This window comes from Desmodus rotundus, chromosome 11 (assembly GCF_022682495.2).
Source record: "Desmodus rotundus isolate HL8 chromosome 11, HLdesRot8A.1, whole genome shotgun sequence".
NCBI lineage: Eukaryota > Metazoa > Chordata > Mammalia > Chiroptera > Phyllostomidae > Desmodus > Desmodus rotundus.
Window position 1 is genome coordinate 30,872,416 of NC_071397.1, and position 14,830 is coordinate 30,887,245.

At 34.6% G+C, this 14,830-nt stretch overlaps 1 protein-coding gene across 18 annotated transcripts in view; it reads left to right on the forward strand.

The window, feature by feature from the left end:
- The window catches only part of RIMS1 (regulating synaptic membrane exocytosis 1), a 412,581-nt gene that overhangs the window by 211,622 nt on the left and 186,129 nt on the right, over nt 1-14,830 (forward strand). The window lies entirely within an intron of this gene.

The window sequence follows — 14,830 nt, forward strand, 5'->3', positions numbered from 1 at the left end:
TTCACAATGTGTGCAAAAATTAAAGTATATGTGATCTAAGTCACACAAAATCATGTAAGTCTGTGTGTATATGTGTGTGTGTGTATAAAAAGTACAAAAAAGGTACATTGAGACTGTATCTACTAACTTATAGGGCTATCCATGATATGTTATTATTAAAAAACAAACTTCTGAATAACATTTATATTTCTTTTTTCTCTTTTTGTTTTTTTATTTTTGTATTTACATTTCTTTTTAGAAAATAATTTGAGATTAAATATACATATGAAACCCATCTCTTTCAAAGCGTAGTTTTTCCCCAGTGATTCTTGCTGACCTCACAGAGCGGTGCCACCATCGCATACTGTATTTTGCCGTGTATCATGCACACTTTCTTGCCCAAATTTTTGAGGGAATAATAAGGATGCACATTATGCATGGGTAGTACTAATTTCGTATCTATATAAATGGTTTTAATTTTTTTATTTATGCTTATGCATTAAAAGTGTAAGTCTAGAAAGTAATAGTGATATTCATATGCAAAATAATTTGCTGGAATACGATAATCAGTTTTGTTTCTAAATATAAATAAGTAAAAATTGAATTAAATCATTAAAATGAAACATTTTTTTCCTAAATATGTGGGTGCACATTATACTTGGGAGTGCACTATACATGGCAAAACACGACAGGTCAGTTTTAGAACACGTTCATCCCACCAATAAGATTCCTCATGTCTATTTCTATTAATCCCCATTCTCAACTCCATCTCCAAGCAACCGCTAATCTACTTTTTGTCTCTATAAGTTGCCTTTTCTGGACTTTTCACATAAATGAAAATCAAACAATTATATATATTTGAGAATAGGCTTGCATGTGTTTGTATAAAGAAGGACAAAGCTGAGAAAAGATACACATTTGGCTGTTGACACTGATTAAAATCAGAGGATTGGGATGAAATCATGGGAGTCAAAACAAAAGCAACCAAATAAGCACTCTTTAAAACAAAAGAAGTATAACCCACAAAAATTATATATAAACATGAACTTCACATAGGGCATGTTACAAAGAGCATAGAAGTACATTAGGGAAAATATAATGTGAATGAAACAGCATTTTCCACTGTCAGATTGACAAAAATTCAGAAGACAGATGACACCTAGTGTTGTTGGGGATTTTGAAAGTGGCCATCCTTGTACTATTGCTGGTGGGAAATGAGTACAGCCTGTATCGGAAGGCAATTCATTAGCATCTATCAACATTTAAAATGATTTTGCCATGGGCAATCCTATTTCCATATTTTTAAATCCTAGGGATATTGCAACATTGTATTTTATAATAACAAAAACTCTTATTCATACATATAGATAGATATACAAGTATGTATGTATGTATGTATGTAAACACATACTCTTTATATATGTATATACAAGGTCTGTCCGGAAAAAGTCCAGCCATTTTTGATATAATGAGAATGGTTTGTGTCATATCAATGTAAACTGGTGGCAAAGGAGAGTGGACTGGAATGCACACCTGTGAACAATGACAACTTCACTGTACTAGTCAGTGGGGGCAGTAGACGCAGCTGAGTGAGCATGTGTACTGTGTGGCCATTGCATTCAAAAAATGACTGAGCAAGTAGAGAGATGAATCTACATCAAATTTTGTGTTGAGCTCAAGCATTCTTCCATGGAAACAATTTGGATGATTCAGAAGGCCACAGCTGGGGGCAACTGGTGATTGGCCGCTTCATTACAATAATGCATCTGCTCATGCATCACATCTGGCACAGAGTTTTTTAGAAAAACATCAAATCACCCAGTCCCCCTACAGCTTAGATTTGGCACCCTGCAACTTCTGGCTTTTCCCAAACTAAAGTTACCCTTGTAAAGGAAGAGAAAGGGAAGACTGTTGATGAAATTCAGGAAAATATGACAGGGCAGCAGATGGCGATTGGGAGAACTGTGTGAGGTCCCAAGGTGCCTACTTTGAAGGGGACTGAGGTGTCATTGTCCTATGTACAATGTTTCTGGTATCTTGTATCTTCTTCAATAAGTGTTTCTATTGTTCATAGTGCACGGTGGGATACCTTCTGGACAGACCTCGGATACATATATTATCTATCTATCTATCTATAGTGTTGAAAGGATACATTTGAGGAGAGCCTGGCACGCTGGCCCCTTTGCTGTTCACAAACACCAAGCAAGGCCTTGGCACTTCAGTTTCCTATTCCTAGAAAGCTCTTCCTTCATATATCAGTCTGGGCTACAGCTTGTGCCTCTGTTCGGTTGGCAATTGGCAGTGCCCTCTAATTGGCATTAGAGGTGCCCTCCCTGAAAACTCCTTCTAAAGAGCACTACCACCTCCCACTCCTGCTCCTTCCTGGCCCTTTTTTTCCAAGTTAGGTTTCTTATAGCACTACCTAGCATGGTATATATTCTCAGGGTATCTTTTTATTTTTTGCTTCTTCCCACTAGGATATAAGCTTGTTGATAATGGGGACTTGTTTCCTGATTAATACCTGGCTCAATGGACACTGAATAATATTTGTTGAATGTTAAATGAGTGAACTATATTACAACAATTATCTGATATTTTCTGAAAAGAATATTTCAGATTGTAATTTTAATCTTTATCTTTATTTTTAATTATTTTACTGTTTTTTCTCCAAAAGTATGCATGCCCCTAATGTGTATATTGTTATTTTATTTAGTTATTTTAAAAAAATCACAGATCAATACAAATCAATCACTCACCTTTCCACATTAATACAAGAGCATGTTTTTAGTTACATTCTTCAAATTACCTAAACGGGTATAAACATAAACTAAATTGAAGACCTTTATTTTAGTTAAGGGGAGAAGTTTGAAGAATGACTTAAGGTGTTCCAACACTAGTGATGAAGGAAACACGTTAATCATTTTGTGTTTAACTTTGTGGCATAACTATAGCTTTGGCCCAAACAAACTAGAGATAACTTCTTTACACTACACTACAGGAAAAACGTTCCTCCTCCTCATGGACGTCTGATTTGTGACCAAATGGGTCTATATTGGTTTAGTACGTGGTTCTAATCACTGATCTACAATACACAGTAATGACTTCTTATTGTGACCTTTCTTCTGATTAAAATGAGTCACTTTCACTCTCAAACTTTATCCTTAAAATGTTTTCTTCACTTTACATCACTGTTTGTAATTTATAATTCCCAACTATTGTTCTAGTTTATATGTAGTCCTATCTGCCTAGTAGTAACAGAATAAAATCAGAAATAATGTGGATGACACACGTGAACAGAGACAGAGTGAAGATATGCAGATATCTGATCAGTTTCAGGTATTTCAGCACATTCAGAATTTTTAACGAATATTTTATGAGATGCCTGGAGGACGTTACAAAGTGTTAGAGGAAATATCCCTATTACATATATGATATAGAATGGTTTAATATTTCTGTCTGGTGTGATTATTATATTTACAATTTAATGCCTTAAGCTCCTTATAGTGGTTGTTTTTATTTTTTTGAGATCATGAAAAAAGGCCTCTAAAAATGGAACCAGAGACACGGAAACATGGAACAGACTGATAGCTGTAGGAGGGGAGGCGGGAAGGGGGGAATGGTGGAAGGAAGGGGAAGGGACTAGTCAAAGAACATGTATGAGTGACCCATGGGCATGGACAATGGAGGAGGGATTGACTGTGGGATAGGAGGGTGGGCTGGGTGGAGGGGTCAAAAGGGAAAAAACTGGGACAACTGGAATAGAATAAACACTAAAATATTTCAAAAAGGCCCCCTCATTTCCCCCACAGGAAAGCAGACCCCTGCTGTTTGTATCAGTGTTATTGGACCTCTCGCAGCCCAGAGATGTTCAGGCCAGGAGTTCAGGCACCTGGAGTTGCATTTCCTGTCTCCAGGTTATCAAAGATTAAGTGACCGGCTAAATTCACATTTGCATCTCTGTCCTTAAGAGACATCAACATTTACATAACACATAAAGTATACCTATTTCCTATTGTAATACATATGAAAAGATCTACCTTTCAGTTAAAGTGAATAGTCCTCCCAAGGGTTTGGGGAGTAAGAAAAGGAATTGGGAAATAAGGGGGCAGGAATCATTCCTTAGGCTGGTGATGTTCCCTCCTCTCCTTCAGAATGGCAGAGAAAAACTTGATAATTTACTAATTACTAATTGATACGCAGAAGGTTTTACATATCATATTCTGGGATGGATGTGAATTCCAGTATTGCTAACAGTATTTTGATAGACCATTCTGCACATTCTCCTTGAATAGGTCATTTCTCACTAATGTTTTCACTGTTAGAGAGTTTAACAAACTATTGAAATAATTTTAACGTTAACCATTGAACAGCACAGCTGTGGAGTTTGGATAGAGACTCACTGAGAAGTGATGTGGTATAAAAGGTCTCTTCCAGGAATGATATAAATAAAATGCTAACCGGTGACACAGTGCAGGTGAACTGTGCTTGGCAGCCACCAACATGCTGTTAATGGAGAATAGCTCCAAAGGGGCTGTGCTATTGACTTACTAGTTCCTTCTGCCCCCAAAAGTGTATTCTCCTTGACACAATTGTGAATGGGACTGTTTTAATTTCCCTTTCTAATAGTTCATTGTTGACATATAAAAGTGCAACTGATTTCTGGATATTAATTTTGTATCCTGCTACTTTACTGAATTCATTTACCAGTCCTAGTAGTTTCTTGGTGGAGTCTTTGGGTTCTCTATGTACAGTATCATGTCACCTGCAAATAATGACAGTTTTACATCTTCTTTTCCAATTTTGATGCCTTTTATTTCTTTTTCTTGTCTGATTGCTGTAGATAGGTCATCCAATACTAGGTTGAATAAGAGAGGTGAAAGCGGAAATCCCTGTCTTGTTCCCAATCTTAAGGGGAACACATGTAGTTTTCGCCCACTGAGTATGATGCTGGCAGTGGGTGTGTTATATATGGCCTTCATTATGTTTAGGTATGTTCCATCTATTCCCACTTTGCTGAGAGTTTTTATCATAAACGAGTGTTGGATTTTATCAAATGTTTTTTCCACATCTATTGATATGATCATTTGATTTTTATCCTTCATTTTGTTTATGTGGTGTGTCATGCTTATTGATTTGCAGATACTGTACCAACCTTGCATCCCCAGAATTAATCCCACCTGATCATATGTGATCTTTCAATGCATTGCTATATTCTGTTTGATAATATTTTGTTGAGGATTTTAGCATATATATTCACCAGAGATTTTGGCTTATGATTTTCTTTCTTTGTTGTGTCTTAATCTGGTTTTGGAATTGGGATAATGCTGGCCTCATAAAATGAGCTTGGGAGTTTTCTCTCCTCTTGAATTTTTTGGAGTTGTTTGAGAAATAGAAGTGTTAGTTCTTCTTGGAATATTTGGTAAAATAAACCTGTGAAGCCATCCAGCCCAGGGCTTTTGTTTGTTGGGAATTTTTTGATTACTGCTTCAGTTTTTCTAGTTGTAATCTGTTGGTATATTTACACAATGGAAGACTACTGGGCCATAAAAGAGAAGAAAATTTTACCTTTTCCAACAGCATAGATGGACATGGAGAACATTATGCTAAGTGAAATAAACCAGTCACAGAAAGACAAATACCATACGATTTCACTCATATGTGGAATCTAATGAACAAACTGAACTAACAAGCAAAGCAGAGACAGACACATAGATAGGATGACAGCTCAAAGGGGTTTGGGGGTGGAGAGATTGAGCAAAAAGGAAAAAAACTCATGCACATGGACAACTATGTGGTGATTGATGGGTGGGGGGAGGGAGGTGGGTGTAGGTAGAGAGTGTATAATGGGAATAACTGATAATGGGAAAATACAATAAAAATATACTATTAAAAAGTTTTAAACATACTGCCAAGCTATGAGTTTTTAAGTCATTCACTAGTAAGCCTTAGAAACCATTATTGTTACACTTAGTAAATTAGAGGCTATACAGTATTTTGAGGCAAAGATACGATTTAAAAAGTTTTATTTTCCTAGATAATGATAGTGTTGAATGGTGGCCAGTTTGGCTAGTATTCAAAGGAGTAACTATTTTCTTCAAATGAAGGGGAATGAAGATGGTCCTAGTTAATCTTTTTTGTCACCTGTTGACATTTTCTGAAATTACTTAAACTTTACCACACAATTTGAATAAGGCATGGAAGAGTAAGTACTGACATTCTAAAATTTTAACTAGGTGTTTAAAGATACTGAAAAAAGATTCCTTGGTTTTATATTTTACATATATGTTTTTCAGAATTTAATATGTTTAGTAGAATAATGCTGGCATAAAGGAGGTTGATGGTAAAAAAGATAAGGTTGTGGGTTCAATCCCAATCAGGGCACATGTAAGAATGAAGCAATGGACACATAAATAAGTGGAACAACAAATCTCAGTCTCTCTCTCTCTCTCTCTTTCTCTCTCCCTCTCTCCCCACACACACACTCCCTTTCCCTCTTCCTCTCCTCCCTCCTCCCTCTCTCCTTCCCTTCTCTCCTTCTTCTCTCTATAAAAATCAATAAATACAAAACATTTAAAAAAAGGATAAATCAGTAGACTTGGCTTAAAGTGATCTAACCTCCATTGAGCTGTCAATCAAATGCGTCACAGGGGACAAGTAATTTAAATGCAGTTTCCTTTCCTCCGAGGTGATGGGTATTGAATTAGGTGACCCATAAACTTCACTTCCTTCAAGTTCTAATGTTTTGGTAATAAAAATATTTATTATTTGCTTTCTTTTCATAAAATATTTTATATCATGCTTTCAAACCCATTATGAACTTCTGCATTTGCCTTATTTAGTGGATCTTAATAATTTTTTAATTTTTTATCTTAGAAGAATCACAGTTTTAAAATTTGTAAACTGAGTGGATGAGGGAAAATTAATTCGGCCTCCCTCTAAATATCAAGCATGTTCTTTACATGAATTATCTTCTTCATCCAAAAAAAAGCAGCAAGTTAAGTGTTATTGTCCTCCATTTACATAAGAGGAAACTCAAGCCTAGAGGGTAAATTGGCTGACTTGCTGTATTCCAGAAAGGAGTAAACCAGGTATGCCCAACTCTAAAGACTGGTTTTTTTTCTCACTGTACCACCTTAAATGAAACACGTTTGTCACTCCTTGAAACAAAATCTGAAACATCTTGTTATTTTAAAGTGACATTCTGACAGAAAGTAGTGGAACAATAAAAATAATCAGTGTGGTTTTTACCAGTTAGACAGTAAATTTCTCATCCATAATATGACATCTTTCCAGTTCCTGACAAAGTAGATTACCATTTGTATTTATTTCAAAAATCCATCAGAACTTATCTCTAAATAATATACAGTAATGAGGAAAAGATTGCTTTTTATGAGTGGTTGCAGGCTTTTCTCAGTGTGAAACCTGTGTCGAGTAACATTTTTCCATTATGTATACAGAAATGAGGTTAACTCCAGCTTAAAATTAAGCAGGAATCATCTTGCAATGACAGGTGTTTCTGCTATGTTATGATATCATTTCCAAGGTAACTAAACAGAGCATCAGAAAGGAAGGATTATGTTAGCAGGTGTGAAATAAACAGCAGGAGAACACTTTACAAAAACTTTATAAAACCTTGAAAATAGATGACATTTTTGGTAAACATTTCCACCAGCCATAATACATACGAAGTTAGGGAGGGGATCAGAAGTGAAGAACATGCTGAAAACTAGGACAATGTTAATTTATTAGAAATGGGATAATTTATGCTAAAAGCTTTCTCCATGGCACAGTTTATTAAGCAAGCTATTTTTTCATGTTCTTTGATTACTATGATTATGTATTCACAATAGAGTGTCAATGGTGATTGGTGTTTCTGTTTTCCTTTTTTTAAAAAAATAAAAGCTGTTCCAATTTCTTTGCAGCATGTACAGTCATAAATTGCTCCTGAATATAATGTTTATCTAAAAACTAGGAGAGAAAGATATATAATTTATTTTTAGGTGTCTAGTTGGCAATGGTTTCTTGGAGAAAGAAAGACATTTTAGAAAGCTGGGGTGTGGATTTAGTCCTGTTTCCCTTTCAATTAATAAGCAAGAATACTGTTTAAGTTCATAGTTTTGGGGGGAAGATGATCAGTTTTACTTGCCTCATGGGATTGGCATCAAAAAGGGATTCAAGGCAAAATACTGGGTTGACAATACGTCAACCACACGGCTCTGATGTTTGAGAAGAGTGGCCAGTTTGAGAGAGGAGGAAAGCTTGATGGAGTCAAGAGGCTGCCAACAATGGAATGTAGAAATGTATACAGATTTTCACAGCTTCTGTGGTCTCAGCTTATGATGCTGAGGGCAGGGAGAGAAAGGCATTAAGTTGAAACCTTCCTGATGAACACAGGCTACTGCCTACTTCCCATTATATGGCATATAATTGTACATCGAATATAATTGAATATAATATAATTGTATATAATTGAATATAATTGTACATTGTACCTTATTCAGCTGACACATATATATCATATAAATGTAACATATAGCTTACATATCTACGAATGTGATATATATGCACCACATTTCCGTTATCCATGCACCCATCAATAGACATTTAGTGTTTCTATGTCTTGGCTATTGTGAATAATGCTGCTGCGAACAAGGGAGTGTGTGCACCATATTTAGTTAGTGTTTTTTCTTCAAATAAATACCCAGAAATGAAATTTCTTAATCATATGGTAATTTTGGTTTTAATTTTTTTAGGAACTTCCTAACCATTTTCCAGAGTCGCTGCAACAATCTACATTCCCACTAACAATGCACAAGTGTTCCCTTTGATTTCATGTCCTTGCCAACACTTATTTCTTCTTTTTGACAACAGCTGTTGTAACAAGTGTGAGGTGACCACTCATTGTGGTTTTGATTGGGATTTCCCTGATGATTAGTGATGCTGAGTATCATTTTATGTACCTGTTTGCCGTTTGTATGTCTTCTTTGGAAAAATGTCTATTGAGATCTGTCCATTTTAAATCAGATTGTTTATTTTTGGGGTTGTATTAGTTTTTACATGCTTCAGATATTAACCCCTTATCAGATATATAATTTACAAATATTGTCTTCCATTCAGTAGGTTGCCTTTGACTTTGGTGTCAGATAAGAAAAAATCATCACTGATGGCAAGGAATTAAGTGCCTTTGTTTTCTTCCAGGGCTTTTACGGTTTCAGGTCTTACATTCACGTCATTAATCCATGTTGAGTTAATTTTTGTGTTTGGTTTAAGGTAGTGGTCCGGTTTTATTCTTTTGCACGTGGCTGTCCAGTTTTCCTTACATGCATTTACTGAAAAGACTGCCTTTTCCCCATCGCATATTCTTGGCTCCTTTGTTGTACATTAACGGACTCTATATATTTGGTTATTTCTGGGCTCTCCATACTATCCAGTTAGTCAATGTGTCTGTTTTTATGCCAGTGCCATACTATTTTGATTATACAGTTTGTTTGAAATCTGGGAGTGTGGTGCCTCTAATCTTTTTTTTTTTCCCTCAGTATCACTTAAGCTATTTGGGGTATCTTGTGGTTTCATACAAACTTTAGAATTGTGTGTTCTATTTCCTTGAAAATGTCATTAGAATACTGATAGGGATTGCATCTGAGATTGCTTTGAGTAGCATGGACATTTTGACAATATTAGTTTTTCCAATCCATGAACACAAAATATCTATTTTTATCTTTTTTTCAATTTCTTTCATTAATGTCTTATAGTTTTCATTGTACAGGTCATTCACCTCCTTGGTTAAATTTATCCCTAGGAATTTTATTCCTTTTGATGCAATTGTAAATGAAATTGTTTAATTTCTGTTTATTAGTTTGTGATTAGTGCATACAACAGATTTTTGTATATTGATTTTGTATTCTGCAACTTTACCAAATTTGTTTATTAGCTCTAACAACTTTTGGCAGAGTCTTTAGGGACTTCTGTGTATAATATCATGCCATTTGCAAATAGTGACATTTTTACTTGTTTTTCTTTCCAGTTTTGGATGCTTTTTCATTTATTTTTCTTTCCTAATTGCTCTGGCTAGAACGGCCAATACTATGTTGAGTAAAAGTGGCATCCTTTTCACCATTAAGTGTGATGTTAGCTGTGACTTTGTCATATATGGTCTTTATTATGTTGAGATATGTTTTTGTCCTAAAGAGATGTTGAATTCTGTGAAGTATTTTCCTGCATACATTGGGGTGATCATACGATTTTATCCATCACTTTGTTAATGTGTGTATCATGCTGACTGATTTGCAGATGTTGAATCATCATTGCATCCCTAGAATAAACCCACTTGGTCATGGTGTGTGGCCCTTTTAATGTATTATTGAATTCAATTTGTTAATATTTTGTTGAAGATTTTTATACCCATGTTCATCAGGAATATTGGCTGGTAATTTTATTTTCTTGCGGTGTCTTGACTGGTGTGGGTATGCAGGTAATGCTGGCCTCCTGAGTTTGGAAGTGTTTTTTCCTCTTCTACTCTTTTGAAGAGTTTGAGGATTCATATTAAATCTGCTTTGAATACTTGATATAATTTATCACTGAAGTTGTTTGGTCCTGGACTTTTGTTTGTTGGGTAGTTTTTGATTGTTGATTCAATCTCCTTACTAGTAATCAGTCAGTTCGGATTTTCAATTTCTTCATGATCCAGTCTTGGAAGGTTGTATGTTCCTAAGAATTTATCCATTTCTACTATGTTTTCTAATTTATTGACCTATAATTATTTGTAAGAGGGATAAAAGGTTTTATTTTACTATTTTCTTTACAGGGTTCCTTGTATCAAGAGTTTAGTATTAGGGGAATGATGACTTGATAAAATGAGTTAAGAAGTGGAAGTAGTTCTCTTTATTTTTTTTTAATAAAAAAGATGTTCATGTAAGGTTTGTATCATTTTCTCTTTAAGTTTGTTTAAAATAATTTTCCAGTGAATATCGCTGGGTCTAGAATTTTCATCGTAAGTTGTCTTTTGGTTATGAATTCAACTTCTTTTGTCTTTTAATGATTAATTCAACTTCTTTACTAGTTTAAGGCTATTAAGATTTTCTATTTCTTCTTGTGACAGTTGTGGCAATTTGAATTATTAAAGAAAATTCAAATACCTAAAGTGGCACAAAATGGTAGGCAGCATAACAATTTTTGAATAAAATGCTGTTTTAAACAAAAGTTTTAAAATTTGTATCTAAAACGTAGAATGAAATTTAAACACAGGTTATCCTTTGTTTTTTAAACCCTTCACATTTGGATTTATTCCTTATGTGTTAATACCAAATACCTCAGGTGGACTGTTACATGCAAGACATTGTTAGTGTAAGATGCCGTACCTCTTTGTCATAACTCAGCTCAGCAGTAAATATCATTGAGAGTAAATCCAAGGCACTCTTCTGCTGCTCTGTGCTCCGGGTTCTGTAAACATCTCGTGCAAAGGCAAGTGTAAAGTGTTTCTCCCTCTACATAATATATTTTTTCTTCCAAGCTTACAGTTTTACCCATAGAATTCATATCTGTTGTCTCTCTCCACCCTCCCCCCCCCCCCCCCCGCTCTCTATGCGGTAGGAGGTGTTGTAATTTCTATTTCTCTGGATGAACTATTTATGGGGAATTTATAAAACAATTTACTGTATTTCGTAAGTATTCATTAAGTGGGAAGATGGAATTTAAAATGATATTAAATCAAAAGGTCAAAGTAAAACTTTCAAGTGTTCTTCATATTTAGGATGTATGGCATGGACTTTCAGAAGCCTTGCTGCATCACACACAACACTACCTTTGAGTGTGTATTTGTTTGGCTGCTTAGTATCTGTAATTTATTAAGCTAAGTTATTCCACAGACCCGCTCTAGTTTAGACTAGGAGGGAACACAGCCCAGGGCACTTACCCAGGGCCTGACCTGCATAGTGCAGCCTCTAAAAGGTAGGGGTATGTGTGTGCAGCACTTGTTTCCTTGGTAGAAATAATTGTCTTCTGCTCTTTTTAAAAAATTACTTAAGAAAGGGTTATCTATATAGCCAGGCAAACATAATAATACTTAATACTATATTCGAAAAGAGAATCTTTAAACATACCTAACTGTATTGCTTCTTAGTAACGATTTGGCTCATTTTTATACATGTCTGTGATGTTTGATACAAACTATGTTGCAAGGTATGAAAAAAATATTCTGTTATATTTTCTTTACAACTAATGTAAGCAATTTATTTTTTGTTTATAAAAATGTGTGGCAAGAGTAATTATATAACTAATAATTGAGATTGGGTGGTAGCATTTTAATAAAAATGTTTTGACTTTTTTTATAGTTAATTTTGCTTTCAAATTAGAGGATAGGTTGACCACATTTATAATTGTGAAATATAAATCTAAAAATGTTGTGGTACACCAGAAAATAAGATACAGGAGAACACTTGTAATTAAACAATATATTCCTAGTTGTTAAAAATAGACAAAATTAGGTAAACCATCACAGATGTAAATGAGTAAATAGTAGTTTGAAAATATTAAAGTAGTTGCTTCTACTTACCCACTAACTGTAACTTTTTAAATATATTTAAAGTAACATTAAGTGGTTAAATTTAAATGTAACTAATAATAACTATATTTTCTTTACTTTTACCGATCCTGTAGCAATTCTGCACATATTCAAAATTTGGAACTTCCCCACATTGGCAATTATCTCTCACAGGCCCCATTTTGATAACACTTAAAAATGTGAAGCAGTCAAATAAGAATGTTTGAGAAAATATAAAGATGTGTAATGAAGTGAACAGTCTCCTTTGCTCTTCTTTTAATCAGTATTATTATGCTTCTTTCTGCCTCTTTTGACCTCCATTTTTGAACTTTTATATTAATTGTAAATTTTATTGTTTTTTCTGTATGGCTTTATAGGAAGTTTAAAAACTTAATACTAAGTATGCTTTAATATTTTTGTAGAAAAGAACTTAACTTAGATCCCAAATAATATTTTTCTTATACTTAGTGTAACAAATATAAATTTAACGTCTCCTTACTCAATGTGAAATAGTCAGTGTTTCATACCAATTTCCTTAAGTACTGCAGGTCCTGGAATGTTATTTATTCAGTGTCGTTTCTTCAGAACATTGTTGAGATATCATAGGAACTTAACTCTTCTTAATTTCAATTAGCCTATGAAATGTGGTTGTTACAGGTTGCATCACTTAAAGCTGCAGAACCTACTGACAACGTTAAGTAAGGACTAACTACACATGATATGCTTTCAGACCTGCCCATCATTCTCACGTCAGCTAAAAGGCAGCTAATGAGGAACCACATCACCTGTCCCCATCCAGGGTCTAGTCAGAGGAGAATCAATGTCACTGCGCATGGAAGTCATGGTGCTAGGTCACTGCCCCCTATGATGTAATCTTTAATATGTGCATGTACAGCCCATCAGGACTTCTGACAGATGCTATGTATGACATAACCAGGCTATGATCCCTTCAGCATAATTTAGTTGTATTTGGAGATTGAAGCTACATTACACAAATCCTTTATTTTGTTCATACTGTTTCTTAGTAAATCTTAGTAAACGAGAATTCTGTGATATCGATTGCAAGACAATAAGTAGATGTTATGCCTAACTACTTTTTGTGAACCCAGTTCATTCTATGATCTGAGGAAATGTAGAGGAATGAATTAAGTTTCAACAATACTACACATTTTTGCAAATATCTCTAAGTCTTAGTTTTCCTCCATACGGGGTGAGGCAAAAGTAGGTTTTTGGTTGTGAGTACATGAAACACAATTTATTCTTGTATTATTATTAATTATTGTATTATTTTCTATACAAACAACAGTAAACCTTTCTCCCCATCCTGCACTATGAATTCATTTCAGTTTCCTTGCTTAGAAAGCAGCAGTTCTTAACAGTTTATCTGCAATATTTTCTATGTTAAAATATATTACTTTTCTCCATCAAGTTTTTATTTTCATCAAATTTTATGGCTACAGTTATAATTTTCCTCCTATCCATCTGAATGTGTCAGTCATGCATTTTATTCTGTTTGCCAAATAAATAAAGCTGCTTCTTTTACTCACCGTTTCCCATGTAATGTATCCAGGATTTATTCACCCTTATGTGATATTTTTGAGGAACTGTTGACTGAATTCCTACTTGTGAAAATGAGGCCCCAGAGTTCGGTCATCAGCTTTTTCCTGGGGGGTTGTTGTGTCTGAAGTAGAAAGGAAACGAAAGTGCATTCAAAGGAAATCAGCTGAGGCAGCAAGAAGAACTGACCACAAAGCAGCTGAGGTACTGGGGACACTTGAAGTGAAGCTTGCGGGGCTGCAGGCACCTGTCTAGCTCTGTGTCTGCTGGGTGTCACTGCTGTTATTACGACGTCTGGTACGATCGTACTCATATCACATTTATTTTAAATGTCAAAAAGAGGAGAGCAGACACATAGATTTATTTGAAGTGGTCATACACCCTATAAGTTATTAGTGGATATGTTTCTACATGACCGTTCCAAAGTAGCTCTCCTAGTGGAAATTATATCACAGTTGTCACATATGAGTAAACCCAGACCCAGACTTATGGATTTAGTAAATATGTGCATGGAAAGTTATATTTAATAGCATAAAATATACTTGGTTAGTTTATTAATAATAAACTAGAGAAAATGTACAACCTGACCATTTTTTGTACCTATCTTTTATTGTTTGTTCAAAGAAATATATTTTAATATTGGCTTTAATAATCAATGATTATTTGAAAAAATAGATATCTTCTACATCCTTTGAGACACTGAAGTTTATGTACATAATTATGAATTCTATAGCTCCTTACAATATTTTCCTAATC